Genomic DNA, 10033 nt, shown 5'->3' on the forward strand with positions numbered 1-10033 from the left:
GGGGAATTCTGCACCACTGCGCAATGCAGAATTCTGCAGAATTTAACATGCGCACAGAATTTCCTTTCCCACACAGAAATGGGCTGCAGTGCTGCCAGCTGCCACTAGGGGCTGCTGGACTTGGCAGAGCCCAGCCCACACATAGAAGACACTGCTGGGGGGATGGAGAGGGAACTAGTGGGTTCCTGGCAGCTGCATTTCCCAGCTAGCCCTGAGGGAAGGAGAGGGCAGCGCGCAGGAAACTCTGTGCAGGCCTGGGACCAAGCATCAGGCTGTTTCTCTCTCTAGATCCGTAGGCTCTGGGGCGGGGGATGGGGGCGTGTATCTGAGCTGGGGGGCTCCACGGCTGAGCTCTGGGGGTGTGCGGGTATCTGGGCTGGGAGGCCCCACGTCTGGGCTCTGGGAGGAAAGGGGTTCGGATGTATTGGCTGGGGGGGGGACCCCCGCAGCTGGGTTTGTGGGGGGAGGAAGGTGGCAGAGAAACAGGAACTGGGTTGTCATAAGGGTTTCTTTAACTCTGCTCCTGGGGGAATTTTGATGTGTGTCTGTATTGTTACAGACATACTTGCTGACTTGAAATAAATTACCAAAATAATTGAAACTGGCATGCTTATGTAGTGTTATTTTGAGAAATACAATTTGCAGAATTTTAAATTTTTTGGCACAGAATGCCCCCAGGAGTATAGTAGTTAGACACAGGTAAGAACATCAAGTCCTCCTTGGCCAGAGCCACCCTGAGTTGGAGTCTTTAAGGGTGACATAATGTCCTGGGACATTCCTTCCACATTCCTCCTCAGGGCTTTGAAACCACCAAAGAGGAGATGAGCCCAAGACAATCCATCCCAAGTTTTACACCAGGCTGGATAAAAATCAATTATTAATATTTTTTAATTTAAATTTTTTATTATTTTTTTATTTTAAATCAGATTTTTTTGATAAAATGCTTTTTGAGGGAAAAAAACTATCTAAAGTTAGTTTTAATTAAAATACATTATAGCTCGAAGAGATCTCATCATGGAATAGGGATTATAAATTCTGATTCTATAGTATGAGACAATATATTCACGTAATGTTTAAGAAAAGTTTTGTAAATGAGTTCCAATAGTTTATGGATTAGGGACTCAATCTTATGGAGTTCCAGGGGCTTCTGTATAGATTATTTAGGGTAATCTTTCTATGTACCCAATAGGACTCAGTGCTCAGTCTAGAAGATACCATCAGAGATGCTTAGTTTTGCAGTTCTCAAACTGTGGATTTGTGTCTCCAGAGATATCATGCAAAAAATGTTTTTAAAATAAATTAATAAATATATAAAGATGAGAAATAACAGACCTCAGCCCCATTGTCCCTCTGCAAATTTGTGTACACAGAGTCAATCCCTTACCTCTCTCTAAAAGTGCAAAGTTTCAAAAAGTTCAATGAATAGAAGATTGTTGGGGGTGGAATAGTTCTGGACAAGGAGAAGAAGTCTGGAGATAAATGTGAGAAGGGAGGGACAGGCAGTAGAAACAAAAGTGAAACTGTTTGAGCAGCATATTCCAGAAGTCTTGAGGTCTTTCTCAGTGTAGCCTTCATTGATTTGAGATCTACCATACCATTCTCTCACTAGAAGGGAAAACCTATAATGGCAGCAGGCCATAAAAGAGACCCAGTTTGGGAATAAGAATCATTCAAGAAATATACGTTTGCTGATGATGTTTTAAAGAAAGTCACACTAGTGAACTGGAGGAAATCACTTAAGCACTTGGATTCAGAGACTGCTGAAGTGATAATCTCACTTTTAACAGCAGTAGCTTCTTCTGCTGGTATAAATAGAATATTTTCTTCCTTTGGACTAATTCATTCCAAATTGAGAAATTGTTCAGGACCTAAAAATGCAGGAAAGCTTGTTTTTCTTTTCCAGATTATGGACAAACAGGAAAATGAAGGTGAAGACGACTGAGTTAGCTGCAGAAGCCAATATTTCAAGTTTTTCATGTTGACCTGGCTCACATAGTTGATTTAATTTTTGTTTTTTTTAAACAAATATTTCATTTCACTGTTTTAGTTAAAAACAATTTTAACAAAAACAAACCTGACTTTAAAAAACTTGAATGTTTAACTAAATTTGAAAATTCATATGCTTGTTTTGTTAAAATATTGTATGTTTGCTGTTGAAGAAAAAAATCCAGAATACATAATGTTGTTGTTTTAGTTAAATAAAACAGTTTAAATGTCTGTCTGGTGATGTTCTCCTCCTAATACAGCATGGCAAGAAAATCCTCCAAATATTAATGATTAACCTATTGAATTGGAGATAGTTCACCTCCCAATGACTTCAGAAATATCTTTTTCAATTACCTTTGGTAAATGAAATAACCAATCGTTCATTTTCTGATATAGTTGTAAAACTAATCTGAAAAGTTTTCAAAAGAAATCAGTTTAAAAATGTATAATATGTACCTTCTAAAAATGAAACCTACATCTATCCCTGAGTTGTGAAGAATATGTATTAAGATTATAACAACCAACAAGAATGCACTTTTATGTAGAAATCCATGATTAAATCGAGTCTTCCTGACTAGTGATTTAAATCATGATTTAAATCAATTTGATTTAAAATTAAATCCACCCTGTTTTATACCAAGGCTAATGCAACATGGGACAGGACTTTGCGAGTTTAGCTGGTGCTATGTGAATACTCATGCAGTGCAGACACGATCAATCAAGCTCACGGCTTTTCTACAATATGCACGTCCCAGTGCTTTAAGGATCTCCCTAGTAATCCGGGATGTTACAGGTGTGGGGAAGAATACCAGACTATACTACCAGGCAGAGAAATTCTCACTTCATGAGACTACTAACTAACTACACCAGAGTCCAACACAGCTGAGAGCCAAGGCTAAGTAACTTGGTGTTACAGCCAGTCCTGCTCTAGTGAATGCAAGTAGTTAATGTTCATCACAGGTGCAGCCCAAGGCAGAGTCGTCTTGGTTTCTTTTTACACCTACCTAAATAAACCATCCAAGCTAATTAGTCCTGGGCTACTATAAGCATGTTCTTAAGAATACCACACCTGTATAATTAAATAAAACATCCTGTTCCCAGCACTGCCTGGCAGACATTTGCTCCAAAAGGAACACTGAAGCCGCACCACCGTGACATCTGAAATTTCAAACTTCACACTGATGTAGGTAGGTAAACGCATGTGACTGATGAATATGTGCGAATAAACATGGTCCCAGATAAGGCACTGATACCGTGTGCTTGTGCTTCTGCCAGTACTATTTAAACACCGATAGACTCTGACAAACAAAAGCCCTTTTGTGCATTGTGCATCTGTGGTTACCATCCCCTGGTTTTCCGTATGGTCTAGGCTTGTGCTCAGATTATTCCAGCTTGTGCTCGCACCAGCACAGCTCACCACAGTTCTAAGGCTGAATGAAGGAGTTTTCACCCTAGCAGCAGATGTCCTATTTACTTTGTTGCAAAATCTGCCTCTTCTGGTTCTGCTGCACAGGGGACAGCTTTGTGTGGCCCACCCCGAGGTCCGCGCTCCTTCTGCACCATAGGAGACAACACTATGAGGCTTCCTTGCATGCCAGGGATGGGGTAGGTTTGTGGATGGGGTGATAGAGCCACAACTAGGCAGATCCGCTGGACATTCTCCTTTCATGGAGGGAGGGACACAGTGACAGAGAGGCTGAATGCCAAACAGAGCTACATCATCAAATCCTCCTACAGACTAGTGCATTTGACTAGAAATTAATCCAGTTCTAAGCCTCAGTAAAGTTAGATGAGTATTTTGATCACCTGGCTTAACTTTGTCCCGTTTCTTCCAGTGGTGCATGGAATGACAGCTGCCTAATGGGAAAGCCTCCTTATATTTATTTCCCGAATCCATTTTTTCTTTTCCATTATACTTTCCCAAATACTATAAATTTTATTTGGAGACTGGGGGCATTTGGTTGTTTCCAGCTGGCTGTAATTTTACATTAGACAGCAAAGAACAGAAGCAGATATAAAGGTATATTTTCTTTTCTTTTTTTAATTGTAGGACCCATCAAGACAACTACAGTTCTATCCTACATCATCTTAGAACTGTTTACTGATGATGTGCCCTATCCTGCAAGTTGCTGAGTACCCTCAACTCCCATCCACTACACTGAGCATTGTGGGAGCTCAATACCCCTCAGGAGGCACTCAGAACCTCACATGACTCGAGCCTACTGTCTTTTTATAGTGGTAAATATGTTATTAGATATAGAGAAATAAGCCTATTTAATTACATTGAATTCCAATTTGTCTCTACTGAGCACAACTTGTCTCCCATAAGGATTCCCTTGCTCTTTTAGACATTTACGAGCCTCACGAGGGCAAGGTAGCACTGGTGCATTTTTTTAAATGTATTTTCTTTTCTCACAGAGCTTATAGATGACGAGACAGCTCTACTCCATATATGCATACACAGAGCATCTATAAAAGTATAGAACAAAAGAACAAAAAGAAAAACCACCATTTTCCTGCTACCCAAGTTTGCTGGAGACATTTATTGTGCTTTGTAAGTGATTTTTAATGCATATGAAGTCCCTGAAAGTTATTTTTTTAAAGTTAAAACACCAATGCAGTTTTTAAAAGATTAGATGTTCACATTTATTTGTAGCTGCCCGTGTAACGTTCACATGGGGAGATTGTGCGCCCAAATGGCTGAAGCATTTGCATGCAGTTTTCCAATTTATGCACATAAACCTGCCAACTGCATGTTCAGATTAAACATGCAGGGTTTTTTTAATGAATGAATGAAAAATATTGATCAGACAGTAATCCTTCAGTCTTCACTTCCTCCTGTCTATGAAGAGTGCTGTAAAAACCCCAAACATACACAACATTTTCACACAGCTAAACACAAAAGCTAAGAAATGTCTGGTTTGCACATGAAAAATCATGGTTTAGACCTACTGTGTGACAGATAATAAATGGGAATTATCTGGTAAAAACGGTGCAAAAACAACAAGCTCTGCTCCAGGCTAAAAAACCTAGGTACCGCCTACAGTCCAAAGAAATAGCAACCCTCAGAAGTTCCTCTTAAACCCATTACTCTAAGGAGAGCATGCTTGAGTCGGTCATTGCAAAGCAATGGCACCGCTTTAACGTGAGGATTAGGTAAGAAAGTTGTCAGAAACAATTATAGCCTGCACCTCCTTTTGTGTTAGATAATAGACAAGAGTTGATGTGTGTTGCTGGTTTCAATAAATTGAGCCCCAAATCATTGATTTGCTGATATTTAGGAACAGCTGCAATAGTTACGAGAATCAGTTTAACCAAACCTGTCAACAAAGGAGATGAAAAATATGAAAAACGTTCAAAAATTAGTGGGAAAAGGGAGAGCGTGGGCAACTTTAACCAATGAACCAATTTTCCCCATGAGCTCATTCTTTTTTTAAGCAAATGTGAAAGAGAGTTATGCATCTTCTAATAAAGGGAACTAACTATCCAAAGGTTATTTGCAGGAGGAAATCATGTGCTGTTGCTCACATTATTGGAACACCAAACATAATGCAATTTCTAATACACTAAGGCCTGCGATATTAGTTGTTTCTGTTATAACGCTTAACAAAGGATACTGGGCATATAGACCCAAGGGAACACTTTTGCACTGGTTAATTAACTTCTTAGGGTACATCTACACTACAGCGGGGAGTCGATTTAAGATACGCAAATTCAGCTACGTGAATAGCGTAGCTGAATTCGACGTATTGCAGCCGACTTACCCCGTTGTGAGGACGGCGGCAAAATCGACTTCTGCCGCTTTTTGTCGGCGGCGCTTACTCCCACCTCCGCTGGTGGAGTTAGAGCGCCGATTCGGGGATCGATTGTCGCGTCCCGACGGGACGCGATAAATCGATCCCCGAGAGGTCGATTTCTACCCGCCGATTCAGGCGGGTAGTATAGACCAGACCTTAGAAGCAAACATTGCAGGGAGGTGCCGGCCTGAGTTCACTTCTTGAGCAGCAGCTGTACTCAAAACAGTATTTTATAAAGGGACTAGCTTGAATGAACTTAATAACCTTTTCCTGTTCCTAACATTGGTAAATGTTTTTATATGATGAGTAATAAGTGTCTTTAATAAACCCAGCCTTGTAAATGCTCCATATTCAAGGAGTTTTTAAAAGCCTCTTTAATCCAACTGCTACTAGATCTGGCTTATTGTACATATTTTCCGCAACACATTTGTTTATCTTTCCCTCTAATTAAAGTATACTCTGCTCTCAATATGAAGAAATAAAAGCAACAGTATGTGCTATGAAAACTTATTTCATGATGTAATGAGATGGCAGCAAATCCCGCATACTCTCTAGATATGATCTGAAAATACAGAAAAGCTACACACCATCAAGCTACTGTAGGTCAATTTGCTTTTTCACTAAATTATGGGCCCAATCCTACAAAGTACTAAGCACCTCCTATATGATACTGAGTGGCTTCAACTTCCACTGACTTCAGGGGCACTCAGCACTTCGCAGCACCAGTTCCAAGAATAACTTAAAAGATCAGGCTACACCACACTGTAAAATGGGCCAAGATAATTCAAGTAATGAGTCATTTATATAAAGGAAGCCACCAAAAACAAATTCAAATCATTGGCTTTGTGATGGCCAAAGTGCTGCACAGTGAATGCACTTCAAACACATTTTTCTTGTAGCCTTTGGCATAAAGCAAAGTCTATGGAAGTTTTTAGGTTTAAAAAAATATCTAATAGTATTCATCAACCACTTCTTGGAAACATAATCGTGTTAAAAAAAACAAAATCAGCTGGAATGAAAAGAGGAAAAATTCCTCAATCTTTTTAAGCAGTGGGGAGGTCTCCCACTAACTTGTTTCATTGCTCAGCCTTAATCCTCACTATTTTCACACGAAGGCCATGGACAATTAGCACCAAACCTTTTCCTCTGAAGCTGAACTCCCATTAGGATAGAATAAAAGAACTAAAGGACACGTTTCATAATTTCCCCCCTGCACCCCACCTGACAGTCCTCCATTCTTTGCAGACAGATTGAATTTCCTCCGACACATGGTGTTCTCCTCTCATCATCATCTCATCCTGTCTCTATCCACTTGCTTTTTCTTCCTTCAGGGGATCCAAAAGGGACTTTTAAATGGTTGCAAAGAAAAATGGTGAATCACACAAATGTTTCTAATATTTATAACAAATTAAAGAGTGGCTCCTCTCTAGCACAGCCAGTTCTTCCTGCATATAGGCTAATGATGATGTAAATGGTTAAACCTATTACTTTATTAGACTTACAATGAAATAATCTTTTGGTCACAGCAGAGGACTGGGAGCCAGGAAATCCTGAATTTGAATCCCATCTCTGCCAAAGACTCACTGTGTAAACTTGAGCATGTCAATCTCTCTGTTTCTTGATCTGTAATATGGCATGGATAACGTTTGGCTACATTAGGAAAGCACTTTAAGACCTGGAATGAAAGATGTTAGGGTAAATGCAAAGTACCATCAACCACCAGGAAAGGTTAAATAAAAATCCAACAGTTTTACCTCCGAGCAGAAAAGTTTGGTTCCTAAATGGAACAGACAGAACACTGGGCCAAGGAAACAAGTCAGCCTTCTTGAAAGACTAAACAGTAAAGATTGGCCCAAACACCAACAGCCCCAGGCTCTAGGGAAGTCTTGTGGCTCAAACCCATCTGCACTAAACAACACATATTGGGTTTTATTTTGTTAAAAATTTCCCAATTAAAATTTCATGGAAAAACAAACAAAAGCATTTTAATCATCACACACTAAGCTAAAGCAGTTCTTAGTGAGGCAAAGAGATAATGTACCTTTCTTTCTTTACAAGCAGCTTTGGGTAGTCTCAGTTTAAAAAAAGTCTACAGTTTAACTCCTTGAGGTTGCATTAAAGTGGATTGAGGGAGATGTCAGCTCCAGGAAACTGATGCCACATACATGAATCTACCATTTCTGCATGGAAACCCAGACATTTGCTTTGCGCACTTTGATGGGGTTTTAAAAATGTTGGATGCTGTTTACGACTTTAATGGCAGGCCTGCTTAAAAGAAACAGAGCCAATTCTTGGAATCACTGAATGAAAAAAACAAACCTAAGTTAATAGTACCTCCCCCTACCAGTATTACCACAACTCCAAATGTCATTTCTAAGGTGTGGTAAAGCCTCTCTACAAGCTAGTGGGTAAAATAGGATTAAAGATGTTACGGATGGACAAGACAAAGTAGATCATCAGGTCAGTCTCCTGGAAAAATCAGAATACTGTCATCTCAATGGAAGATGTATCAGATATTAAAATAATACACAACACTGATACTGATGATATATAGTCTTTTAAATTGCATGTGTGACTTCGAAGCTGACATTTTAAGAATGGTACCAGCCAGGGCCGGCTCCAGCGTTTTTGCCACCCCAAGCGGCGAAATAAATAAATCATTGCGATCGGCAGCACTTCGGTGGCAGCTCTACTGCCGCGGCTTCATTCTTCGGCGGCAATTCGGTGGCAGGTCCTTCCCTCCGAGAGTGCCTGAGGGACCCGCCGCTGAATTGCCGCCGAAGAGCCGGATGTGCCGCCCCTTTCTGTTGGCCGCCCCAAGCACCTACTTGCTGCGCTGGTGTCTGGAGCCAGCCCTGGTACCAGCTCTACAAATGAAAAGAAATGAACTTCAACAGGAGGATCAAATACAACTCATTGGCAGAACCTGACTGCTATGGCCCCTTAAAACGCACCCAGGGCCGGATTAACTTTTTGTAGGCCCAGCACCAGACATATTTGTGGAACCCCATGGGGACAATGGGACATGGCATGGAGGACGGGGTCCCCAGAGCAAGGGGCCAGCCGGGGGCAATGGCATGGCGAGAGTGGCCCTGCTCCGCCCAGCCCAGTGCAAGGGCACTGTTAACAAACCGGCAGCCACCAGACACACACTGGCCCAGCGCCCAGCCCTGTGCTGCCAGTATGCCCCTTCCTCTCAGGGGCAGGCCCACACCATGCCATACTGTCCCCCTGCCAATCGCCCCCTTACTCCCTATGCCCAGCACCCCCTCGCCCAGACTCCTATGCTTAGCACCCCCCACCCAGAGATCCACCCCCCAGACTCACTATGCCCAGTGCCCCACTGCCCAGAGACCCCCACCACAATGGCACAGCACCCTGCACACACACACTCCCGCCCAGCACTTCTCCACCCACAGACTCCCCACTGCCCTGCACATCACTATCTCCGCCCAGTACTTCCCCAGCCACAGACCCCCCATGGCCCACCACAGCTCCACCACCACAACCGCACAACACCCCAACACACAGACCTCCCCCACCTCCCATTGCCCAGTGCACCCCCCCAGACTGCCCAGTGCGCAACACCCCAAAACACACAAACCTTCCCCACTGCCCAGAGACCCACTCCCCATGCCCTGGCCCCCAGACACATTCACCGGCCCCGCTAGGAGGTGACCGTGTCTGCCAGGCTGAACCAGCAGCGCAGCCTGGACCAATTGTTCCGGCCCCTCAGGAATGGCACATCAGCCAGGCTGGAGCAGGAGCGGGACCTGCCCGGGCCAGGCTCCCTCAGGACCCACTTGCCTAGTTGGGCCCGGCCAAGCCCCTCATGCTACCCTCTCTCCCACTACCCGAGACCAGTCCAGTCTCTGCACTAGTCCCAGCAGCTCAGTCCCAGGGAGGTAGGTGGGGTCCTGCAGGTGTGGGGCACCAGAGAGTGTTCGGAGCTGGAGTCATGCTGGGGAGCAGGGCAAACCCCTGGGACGCAATCCCCGAGAGCCCACCCAGCTTGGCCGCACCCATCTGCCTCAGGGCCAGCACCCCTGCTGAGCCCATATGGTGGAGCCTGGCTAGTTCCCGACAGGTGAGCGGGACCTGCTGGCTGGGAGCCACTCACACAGGAAGGCCTAGACACTGGACTGCACCAGGTGAGGGGCCAGACCCAGCCATGTGGATGGGTTAGAGGGGTCCATACTGGGCCCCTTCCCAGTGTGGGCCCGGCCACACTGTGCCATTGTAAACCTGGT

Source organism: Chrysemys picta, chromosome 8, assembly GCF_011386835.1.
Source record: "Chrysemys picta bellii isolate R12L10 chromosome 8, ASM1138683v2, whole genome shotgun sequence".
NCBI lineage: Eukaryota > Metazoa > Chordata > Testudines > Emydidae > Chrysemys > Chrysemys picta.